At 36.0% G+C, this 9961-nt stretch overlaps 1 long non-coding RNA gene across 3 annotated transcripts in view; it reads left to right on the forward strand.

The window, feature by feature from the left end:
* Positions 1-9752, forward strand: part of LOC120362300 (uncharacterized) — a 493086-nt gene extending 483334 nt beyond the window's left edge. For 2 of the 3 annotated variants that reach the window (XR_012514193.1, XR_005578252.2), the window contains exon 8: positions 3651-5478. This is a non-coding gene — a long non-coding RNA (uncharacterized LOC120362300). Of the gene's footprint in view, positions 1-3650; positions 5479-6862 lie in introns of those variants that run through there. The other variant, XR_012514192.1, reaches the window with a different exon arrangement.
* Positions 9753-9961: the final 209 nt, after the last annotated feature.

Below are 9961 nucleotides of genomic sequence, written 5' to 3' on the forward strand. Positions count from 1 at the left end.
GAGATTTAATAGGCAAAAGAAAGAGAAAGGAAAACAGCTGCTGTCTCTAGTGAGAGAGCAGGGACTTCCAGGGGAAAAGACCAGCTGTGCTGGAGTGTGTGGATTTATCTGCAGGTTTGAGGAGGCTGTGTCTGATTTACATAGGGATAACAGATTAGTTTGATCAGGTATGATGTTTACAGAGGGTGAGGAGAAGGCTGGCTGCCCCACCCTAATCTTATTATGCATAAGAACTTTCCCCTTGGCCAGTGCCATCTTGTCTGCTCCTTCCTGTCCACGTGGCTAGCAGAGAAGGGAAGAGGGAGCCGCCATTTTGAACATGATTGACAAAACTGCCAGATTCCATGTCTACAGCTCAATTTTACGGGCTGTTTTTTATTAGAAAGGAAAATGAGGAAAACCTTACCTAGGACTTTTTACTCTCACTATCTGCCTAAGTAATTTTGTCTTAACTCCTGTATCATTTGGATCTGGATCGTGGGGGCGGTTTTCCCTAGGCTGTTTCTGTGATAGTGAATGAGTCTCACAGATCTGATGGCTTTGTAGGTGTCTAGCATTTTCCCTGTTTACATTCATTCTCTCTCCTGCTGCCCTGTGAAGAGATGCCTTCTGCCATAATTGTAAATTTTCTGAGGCCTTGCCAGCCATGCGGAACTCTGAGGCAATTAAACCTGTTTTCTTTGTCAAAAATACCCAGTCTCTGGTATTTCTTTATAGCAGCATGAGAACAGACTTAACACAGGTAGCTCATTTGTCTATTTGGTTTATCTTCAAAACAACCAACTTATTGTTTTGTTGATCCTTTTGTATTATTTTTCTAGTCTCCAATTCACTTATTTCTGCTCTGATCATTATTGTTTTGTTTCTTCTGTAATGTTGGTTGCTGTGAGCCCCACCCCCATTCTTTGTCCTTTTTCTCTATCTGACTCTAGGTGGTCTAGCTCTGTCAGTGCTTCCAACATTTCTGATGGAATGCAGTGGGAGTAAGCATCCTGCAGAGGATCCCAGAATATTGAGAAAGCTGAATGAATGCTTCCAGCTCACTTTCTTCCCTATATAAATTGTAGTCCAGGAGCATTATCTGTGTGTTGCACTATTCTTGTTTGGGGGTGTGGTGGCAACTTTAAAGAGAAGCATTCTTCCCATTACAGCGTTTTATGGTTCTGCCATCCAAGGGAGTGTTTAAGCCTCCTCTGGAGTTCTGGAATACTCAGATGGTATTCTTTCTTTGTGGATAGTTGCTACTTGGATTTTTGTGGCGGGAAGCAACACTTGAAGAAATCTCATCCTGTTATCTTGCTGACGTCATTCTTCCTCACTGCACTTTGAATGAATTCCATGAGAGTAAGATTCTCCACTTTTGACTATATGATTTGTATTATATTTATTTTAATTTTTATTGGGAGGAAAAATTATTTGGAAGCATGTAGAATCAGTGATATTCTTGGTGCATTTAGATAGATACGTTTAATAATAGGTTAAGCATATAGGATGACTTTAGAAATTTGAAAGATATAACCATTTTGGTGTCAGTTGAAGCTGTGAATATAAATGAGTATCTAAGGATTATCTGGAGTCAGCATTAGGTATTAAACAGAGACCTGAAGATCATCAGCATTTAAGGTATGCAAGAGAATAAAGCACACAAAAGAAAACTCTAATAAAATGGCTAGGGGTGAAGGAAAAAAATTGTAGAACAGAGTAGCATAGTAGTCAGAAAGTAAAATAATGAATTTAAAAATAAACCAAATGGCCATGATATCAGCTATCTCAGAAAGACAGAGAGGTGAAATTTTTGAAAAATGCAGTGGAATCGATCATAAAAGGGGGCAGATTTTGCTTGTGTCTTAATCTTGTTGAAAGCTAGTTCATTATATGCTGTGATAAAAACCAGAATGCAGGTGACTAAAGAGAGAAAAGAAAGTGAAATACTAGAAATAGTCTGCAAAACGTATTGCTTTATGAGGTTTGTTTTTTTTTTTCAGCTTAGAAATGAATGAGAAAAGAAAGGAAATATTAGGAGAAATCAGAGTGAATTTATATGTTGTTTTCATTGGTTTCACTTAGACATAGCATTTAAGACAGAGAAACTTAAATTATAAAAAGTGATGTTTGTGTGGCACAGATGGAATATTTAGGAAGAGAAAGTCTCTCATCTGACCTAGTATGGGAGATATGGGCTTGTGTAGAAATAGTCAACATTAGAGGCTGACAGGGAAGAAAAAAACATGAAAAGTTGACCAATTCCACATATAAATGTTTGTTTTCTTAAAGGGAGAAAATATGCTCACTGAAGCAATATGGAAATATCAATTGCTTGCTTAAAGACGGAAGACTGGGAAAGAGCCCATGAGGAATGACTGAAACTCCAAATGTTTGGCATGAGGGCTTAACTCAAGACACAATTCAGACTTCAGTATAAAAGCCATACGACTCATTTGGATTACTTTCTCCTGCAGCAGTGGACCTATAATAAAAATGAATAAAAGAGAGGAGAGTGAGATGGCAGGAAGCATTTTTCTCATGTGCAGAAATTAAACTATCTCTTTACTTATTTTCTCTAAGAAGCCTCCCCAACTCCTTGTGGGGAGAAAAAACTTTCCTGAATATAATGAAGAAATTAACGAGACAGACAAACCCCCTACCTGGCAGTGTTGATTTCAGGATAAAACTCTAAATAGTGTAGAAGAAATCACCCGGAACCGTCTTTGGCGTATGTTGCACACACAGTCAATACCAGAGAGCTAATCTCTTTTCCTCACTCCGTTCCCATTTTCTGTTTCCTATACTTTCCATCTGTTTTTTCCCATTCTTCTCTCTCTCCTTCCCGCCTTCTCTCCACTTCCTTTCCTTTTTACTTCCTTCCTTTCTCCCTTCCTTGCTTCCCTCTTTCTTTTAACTGGCTTTTCATCTTCTCTTCCTATATTTATATTAAATAATGTATTATTTATTTAATATTTTGCTGATCTGTATCATAATTACACTGTAAAACATTGATTATGTTATCAATTTGACTGTGCAGTCTTCTCCTCTCCTCACTCTATATCATTTGGCTTTTTTTCAGCTGACATCAAGTCATCAAATCATTCGTATTATCTGTGCATATAGAAATGATACCTGAGGAAGTGATGCGTCACTTAATCAGAACACAAGTTGAATTATAAGTGGACTTACATTTTTCATGCTTTTCCATGCTTAATCATGTTTTAAGTACCAACCTCCTTTTTCTAGGACATTTTTGGATCCTTTATTTTATTCAAATATAATTACATTCTAGACTTCAGCACCACAAATTGAGCTGAAAGTTTCAGAGACTAATTTCAGAAACTAATCAGAAATGTCAGATCACTAGAAAACAAAGATGGTTTTAAGCAAACTGCTAAGATAAGTCATTAGAGGAGAGAATCTTGTATAGGATGAGATTTATGTTACCCACCATAGTGCAGTCTGAGTTCTTTCAATGAAGATAAATGAATAACTCCATCATCTCAATGTGTAGTCTCTTTAACCAGCATGCTGTCTGCTTTATGATTTGTGATGGTTTTACACAGGAAAAACTAACTGAGATATATCATGGCTGTCAAATCCTGGTATTCCTGTGGGCTTTCTGAACAGACAATTGTACCACTTTCATTATCTTTGTGTTACAGATAATGGATAATAAACCAGCTTACGGTACCCAAAGGAGAGCTTCTTGGACCCTGGAAAAGTCTTCAAATGCACCATATACACATTAAACTTCTTTTGCCCTCTGAAGATGCCTTTGAATGAAACAAAAACTGCTTTACTTTCAAAATCAAGAATCAATTTTCCAGAGCTCCCTGGCTGAAAAGGATATTTTTATCTGTGGCCTTATCTGATTCTTGAAGAATTTAATTCTCCATTTTTCAAAGCTTGGTTGGGAGTACTCCAGGATTCACTTGGGGCGCATTTTATAACCCAGATTGCTTCCCAATACCCTTCTCTCTTTCTCATCTCAGACTCGATGGATTTAGACTTCTACTCTTTGCTTCTCCAGTCAACACGCCCCATCTGCCTTTGGACTTTGTTTACTCCCAAATCGACCTTCAAGGTAGGCTGAGATACATTATCTGTCTTCTACCTGTCCTACACCACAAAACAATAATTTATTTCCTCAGTCGCTTGCTTTGGTTCTACTTTTGACTCACCAATGACTCAGTTCCACAACAATTAACCCTGAATTCTTAGATAATAACAACTGAAATATTAACTTTCTATGTTTCTTATCAGAATCCTTCCCAAACATACCACACTTACGATGAAGGGATTTCAGATATAGGATGCTATTCTCAGATTGTAATTTTGGTTACTGATTAAATTTACATTTATAAATAGCAGACTTTTTTCAGGTAATAATAAAAGTGCAGACTTACCTATTGGCTTTCAAGAAATCTATTGCTTAAACTTCTGATACAAAGAGGAGCTAAAACTATCGACAAACAACAATACAAACAAAACCAGTAGAAGAAAGGTGCTAAAATCATCCTATTGGATGGAAATTTTGGTGAACTTTATAAATATCTAATATTAATGTTTAACAAATCAATACATTGATGAAATAAAAATTGGTAATTTGACCTATTTACATTTCAGACAGTGTGTATGTGTAGGGGTGTGTGTGTGTGTGTGTGTGTGTGTGAATTGAATCGTAAACTGTGCAAAATGGTGGTCCTGCTTTCTTACACACTTGTGTCCTCAGGTGATTTTATCTACTTTGTTTCTCCCTTCATCCTTTTTGTGTCATTCTTCTTTTTAACCTTTTTATCCACTAGTGATCAAAATGAAGATAGGCTTCCTTCTTTACTAATACCCCCACATATGTAGAGCTTACTTAAAATGTAACTGGGATGTATACCATAATAAAAATGAGAAGCAAGATCTTCAATCATCAATTATCACAAAACTCAAAACTGAGAAGAACTCCAATAAGTTACTTGTTCCAGCTTTCTAGCCTCAAACAGGGAATACATAAGCACACATCCACACCACAGGTGACTCGCTAAGGCCAAAGGAAGTTACATAACCTTTCCAAATACTCAAGACCACAGAGCAAAGCTCCCATTTATTTAAATATCCCCACATGCTGGTCATCTACATGCCAGGGAGAGGATTCTTACCACAAACCTGCCCTGATGGACTTTAGTTTGAGACTTCTCAGCCTCCAACACTCTCAGAAAATGTATTTAATGGATTTCTGGTGCTGAAGCCATCCAATCGGTGATACTTGTTGTGACAGTCTGAGCAGACTAAGAAATCCACTCTTTGGCCCTTTGCTAACTTCTACAATTTAATGTAAATGTCAGTTTAATTGTATCAACCAAAAATTTCCATGACTAGTTTTTAAACATGTGTTTTCCAATCTTACTACATTAATACAATTCAGATTCTGTTATATGCTAATTAAATTTAGAAAATTTATGTGATGGTCTTCTGAACTACTTCTCAAATAAAAGTAGTACATCCTCCTTATTAGAGTTCTGTATCAATGATGTATTTTTAATGCCAAATAAAAATATATTTATTCAATTACTGCTGTAGAAAAATTGTCAAGCTTTCTTTTATTAATACAAAATTAGTTACTAAAAGTCCCTTCTTTAAGACCCATGAGTTACACATAACTAGTGATAGAGGCCCATTGCTTTCAGAAATTTAATTAAAAATAAGTGGACATCATTGGTTCCTACTCTAACCTTCATATTTTTTTTTAATATGAGTCAATTAAATCACTGGGTCATATTGGAAATTACATCGTTTTTAAAACAACATTAGACTTTTCATCTACAATCTTCTGCCTGAACTCCACTAACTCTTCAAAAGTGCAGAGCTTTGCATGATTTCCTAGTAAATTAGCCTGAGACAATCTGTAAGAGACAAGAAGAGTGAGCCCCGATTCTTCTGAAATCTGATTGAAAGCTACACTTAGAAGAGAAAGTAGAGAATGAGAAAAGTATACATACAGTTGTTTCAAAATCCTGATGCAAATTTCTATATGGATTAGTTGAAAGAACGACGGCCTTAAGGAATACATTAACTTTTCTGATTCTACCACTAAATAAAAAAGCATTTGCCCTTTTGGGGTCTCAATATTTGTTTCACAGGGATGATAATGGAGTAAGCCATATGTTCCCAGTATTTTCCTTATTAAAAATTATATACATTTATATTTATGTGTTAAAAATTAACATTTTGAAGCAATTTTATGCCACTCAAAATACATTTACTAGTAGCTTCTGTGGCCATATAATGTACCTTAATATATTTTTCTTTTATTTATCTTTTTAAATTTGCCTTTAAGTTCCGGGATACTTGTGCAGAATGTGCAGGTTTGTTAAGTAGGTATCCGTGTGCCTTGGTAGCTTGCTGGGCCTATCCACCCATCATCTAGGTTGTAAGCCCCACATGCATTCGATGTTCTTCCTAATGCTTTCCCTCCCCTTCTCCCCACCTCGAGACAGGACCCAGTGTCTGTTGTTCTGCTCCCTGTGTTCATGTATTCTCATTGTTCAGCTACCACTTATAAGTGAGAACATGCGGTGTTTGGTTTTCTGTTCTTGTGTTAGTGTGCTGATAATGATAGCTTCCAGCTTCATCCATGTACCTGTAAAGGACAAGATCTCATTCCGTTTTATGGCTGCATAGTATTGCATGGTGTACATATGCCACCTTTTCTTTATCCATTCTATCATTTATGGTCATTTGGGATGATTCCAAGTCTTTGGTATTGTAAATAGTGCCTCTGTAAACATACATGTACATGTATCTTTATAGTAGAGTGGTTTATAATCCTTTGAGTATATACACAGTAATGGTTTGCTGAATCAAATGGTATTTCTCATTCTAGATCCTTGAGGAATCACGACACTGTCTTCCACAATGGCTGGACTCATCTGCACTTCCACCAACTGTGTAAAAGCATTCCTATTTCTCCACAGCCTTGCCAGCATCTGTCATTTCCTGACTTTTTAATAATCTCTAATCTGACTGGTGTGAGATGATATCTCATTGTGGTTTTGATTTGCCTTTCTCTAATGACCATTGATGATGAGCGTTTTTTTCATATGTTTTTGGCCACATAAGTGTCTTTTGAGAAGTGTATGTTCATATCCTTCCCTCATTTTTTTGATGGGGTTGTTACTTTTTTGCTGTAAATTAGTTTAAGTTGTTTGTAAATTTGGGATATTAGACATTTGTCAGATGGGTAGATTGCAAACAATTTCTCGCATCCTGTAGGTTGACTGTTCACTCTGATGCTAGTTTCTTTTGCTGTGCAGAAGCTCTTTAATTCAGTTAGATCCCATTTGTCAATTGTGGTTTTTGCTGCCATTGCTTTTGGTGTTTTAGTCATGAAGTCTTTGCCGATGCCTATGTCCTGAAAGGTATTGCCTCGGTTTTTTTTCTAGGGTTTTTATGGTTTGGGGTTTTATATATGAGTCTTTAATCCATTTTGAATTAATTTTTGTACAAGTGGTAAGGGAGAGGTACAGTTTCTGTTTTCTGCATATGGCTAGCCAGTTTTCCTAACACCATTTAATAAATAGGGAATCATTTCACCTTGCTTGTTTTTGTCAGGTTTGTCAAAGATCAGATGATTGTAAATGTGTGGTGTTAATTTCTGAGGTCTCTGTTCTGTTCCATTGGTCTATATATCTGTTTTGGTACCAGCACTGTACTGTTTTGGTTACTGTGGACTTGAGTATAGCTTGAAATCAGGTAGTGTGTGATGCCTCCCACTTTGTTCTTTGCGCTTATGATTGTCTTGGCTACAGGGGCTCTTTTTTGGCTCCATATGAAATTTAAAGTACTTTTTTCTAATTCTGGGAGGAAAGTCAATGGTAGCTTGATGGGAATAGTATTAAATCTATAAACTACTTTGGGCAGTATGGCAAGATATTGATTCTTCCTATCCATGAGCATAGACTGTTTTTCCATTTGTTTCTGTCCTGTCTTATTTCCTTGAGCAGTGGTTCGTAATTCTTGAAGAGGTTCTTTTGTCCCTTGTAAGTTGTATTCCTATATATTTTATTCTCTTCGTAGTTGTGAATGGGAGTTCATTCATAATTTGGCTCTCTGCTTGTCTGTTGTCAGTGTATATGAATGCTTGTGATTTTTGCACATTGATTTTGTATCCTGAGACTTTGCTGAAGTTGCTTATCAGCTTAAGGAGTTTTAGGCTGAGATAATGGGGTTTTCCAAATATAGAATCATGTCATCTGCAGACAGAGACAGTTTGATTTCCTCTTTTTCTATTTGAATATGCTTTATTTTTTTCTCTTTCTTAATATATTTTTCTTGACATATTTATATATACAAAATAGTTCATTATAAAGTTTGACCACCACAGATTGAGAACCACCTAGCTAGATGTTCTGCAAAGACATATACGACTTGGTTACTACAGCTATTAAGCAGAGAAATAAACATAACAGTATTTTTTTGTAAAGGTATTTAAATCAAGTTTGGAAAAATAAATATGAAGTCATAAAATATTATATGCAATCACATGACAGGATGATTCTAAAATCTCAAGTGTTTCTGAATAATTTGGAAGAATTGTTACTCAGATGCTTATATATTTGTGACATCCATTTAACTTGATTAATTGATCCATTTATCCATTAATTAATTCATTTATGCATGCATTAACTCACTCATGCACCAAATAATGATTTTTTTGAGGGTCTTGTGCTATTATTATGAACACAGTTAGAGTAATAAAAGAGATACAGGGCTGGGTGTGGTGACTCACATCTGTAATCCCAACACTTTGGGAAGCCCAAGCAGGAGGATCACTTGAGCCCAGGAATTCAAGACTAATCTGGGCAACATAGTGAGGCCCATTTATACAAAAAATAAAAATAAATAAAAATTAGCTCGGCATGTTGGTGCACCCCTGTGGTCCCAGCTACTCAGGAGGCTGAAGCAGGAAGATCACTTGAGCCCAGGAGTTCAAGGCTGCAGTGAGCCATGAGTACAACACTGCACTCCAGCTTGGGCAACAGAGCAAGACCCTGTATCAGTAAATAAATAAATAAATAAATGAGACACAGGATAACAATAATGAGACTAATGTAGGAAATATGGGAAAACACAGAAACAATGTTTTAATGTTGTGGTAAATAGTTTTGTGCAATCAGAAAAGGTGGTATGGAAGAGTAAAGAGAGGACTCGCAATGTCTGGGAAGGCACAGGAGGTTTCTGGGGAAAAGTTATAGCTAAGAAACTTCAGGAATGAGTAGGTTTCAGTCAGAAAAAAAAGGGGCTGATTACTCATGTCTTCACTTACAAGGCTCATTTGCGATTTTGGCTTTTATAGTTTGGACAATTCTAAAAAATATATCTAATGAGTAGGCTGACTCATTGTTTGATAGAAAATCTCAGTTGAGTCCTTATTATAAGGAACCTGTAGCTTTATTGAAAGAAGATAAAACTTAAGTTGGTTTACAATGGTATTTTATATATGTGTGTGTATTTTTGTGTACATTCCTCCAAATGTACCTTCTTCCACATCATTCCACGCCATTAATGTATGTTCAATGATTCTCCACCCTGGTGTTCCATATTCCACATCATTCACCCACTTGTACATTCAGCATGTATTTACTATGCCAATTGGGATTCTTCTATAAAGGTAGTATGGAAATAGAAAGTTAGATAAATGAAAAACAATATTTGTGCCAAAATAATTTATATCCCAAACCATAGGAGCATCATGCAATATACTCATGTAACAAGGCTGCACATGTATATTCTGAATCTAAAATAAAAGTTGAGTTTTTATTAAAACATTACAATAAGAATTGCAACTCTGTATTATTTATGTATTTAGTATTCTCCATTTATGTATTCTCCCATTTTGTTTTCAAAAACTATTTTACTAACATTATTTTACATGTGAGAAGTTAAGTCCTACGCCACTCAGTTTCAAATAGCCAATTGAGAA

Source organism: Saimiri boliviensis, chromosome 15, assembly GCF_048565385.1.
Source record: "Saimiri boliviensis isolate mSaiBol1 chromosome 15, mSaiBol1.pri, whole genome shotgun sequence".
Classification (NCBI taxonomy): domain Eukaryota; kingdom Metazoa; phylum Chordata; class Mammalia; order Primates; family Cebidae; genus Saimiri; species Saimiri boliviensis.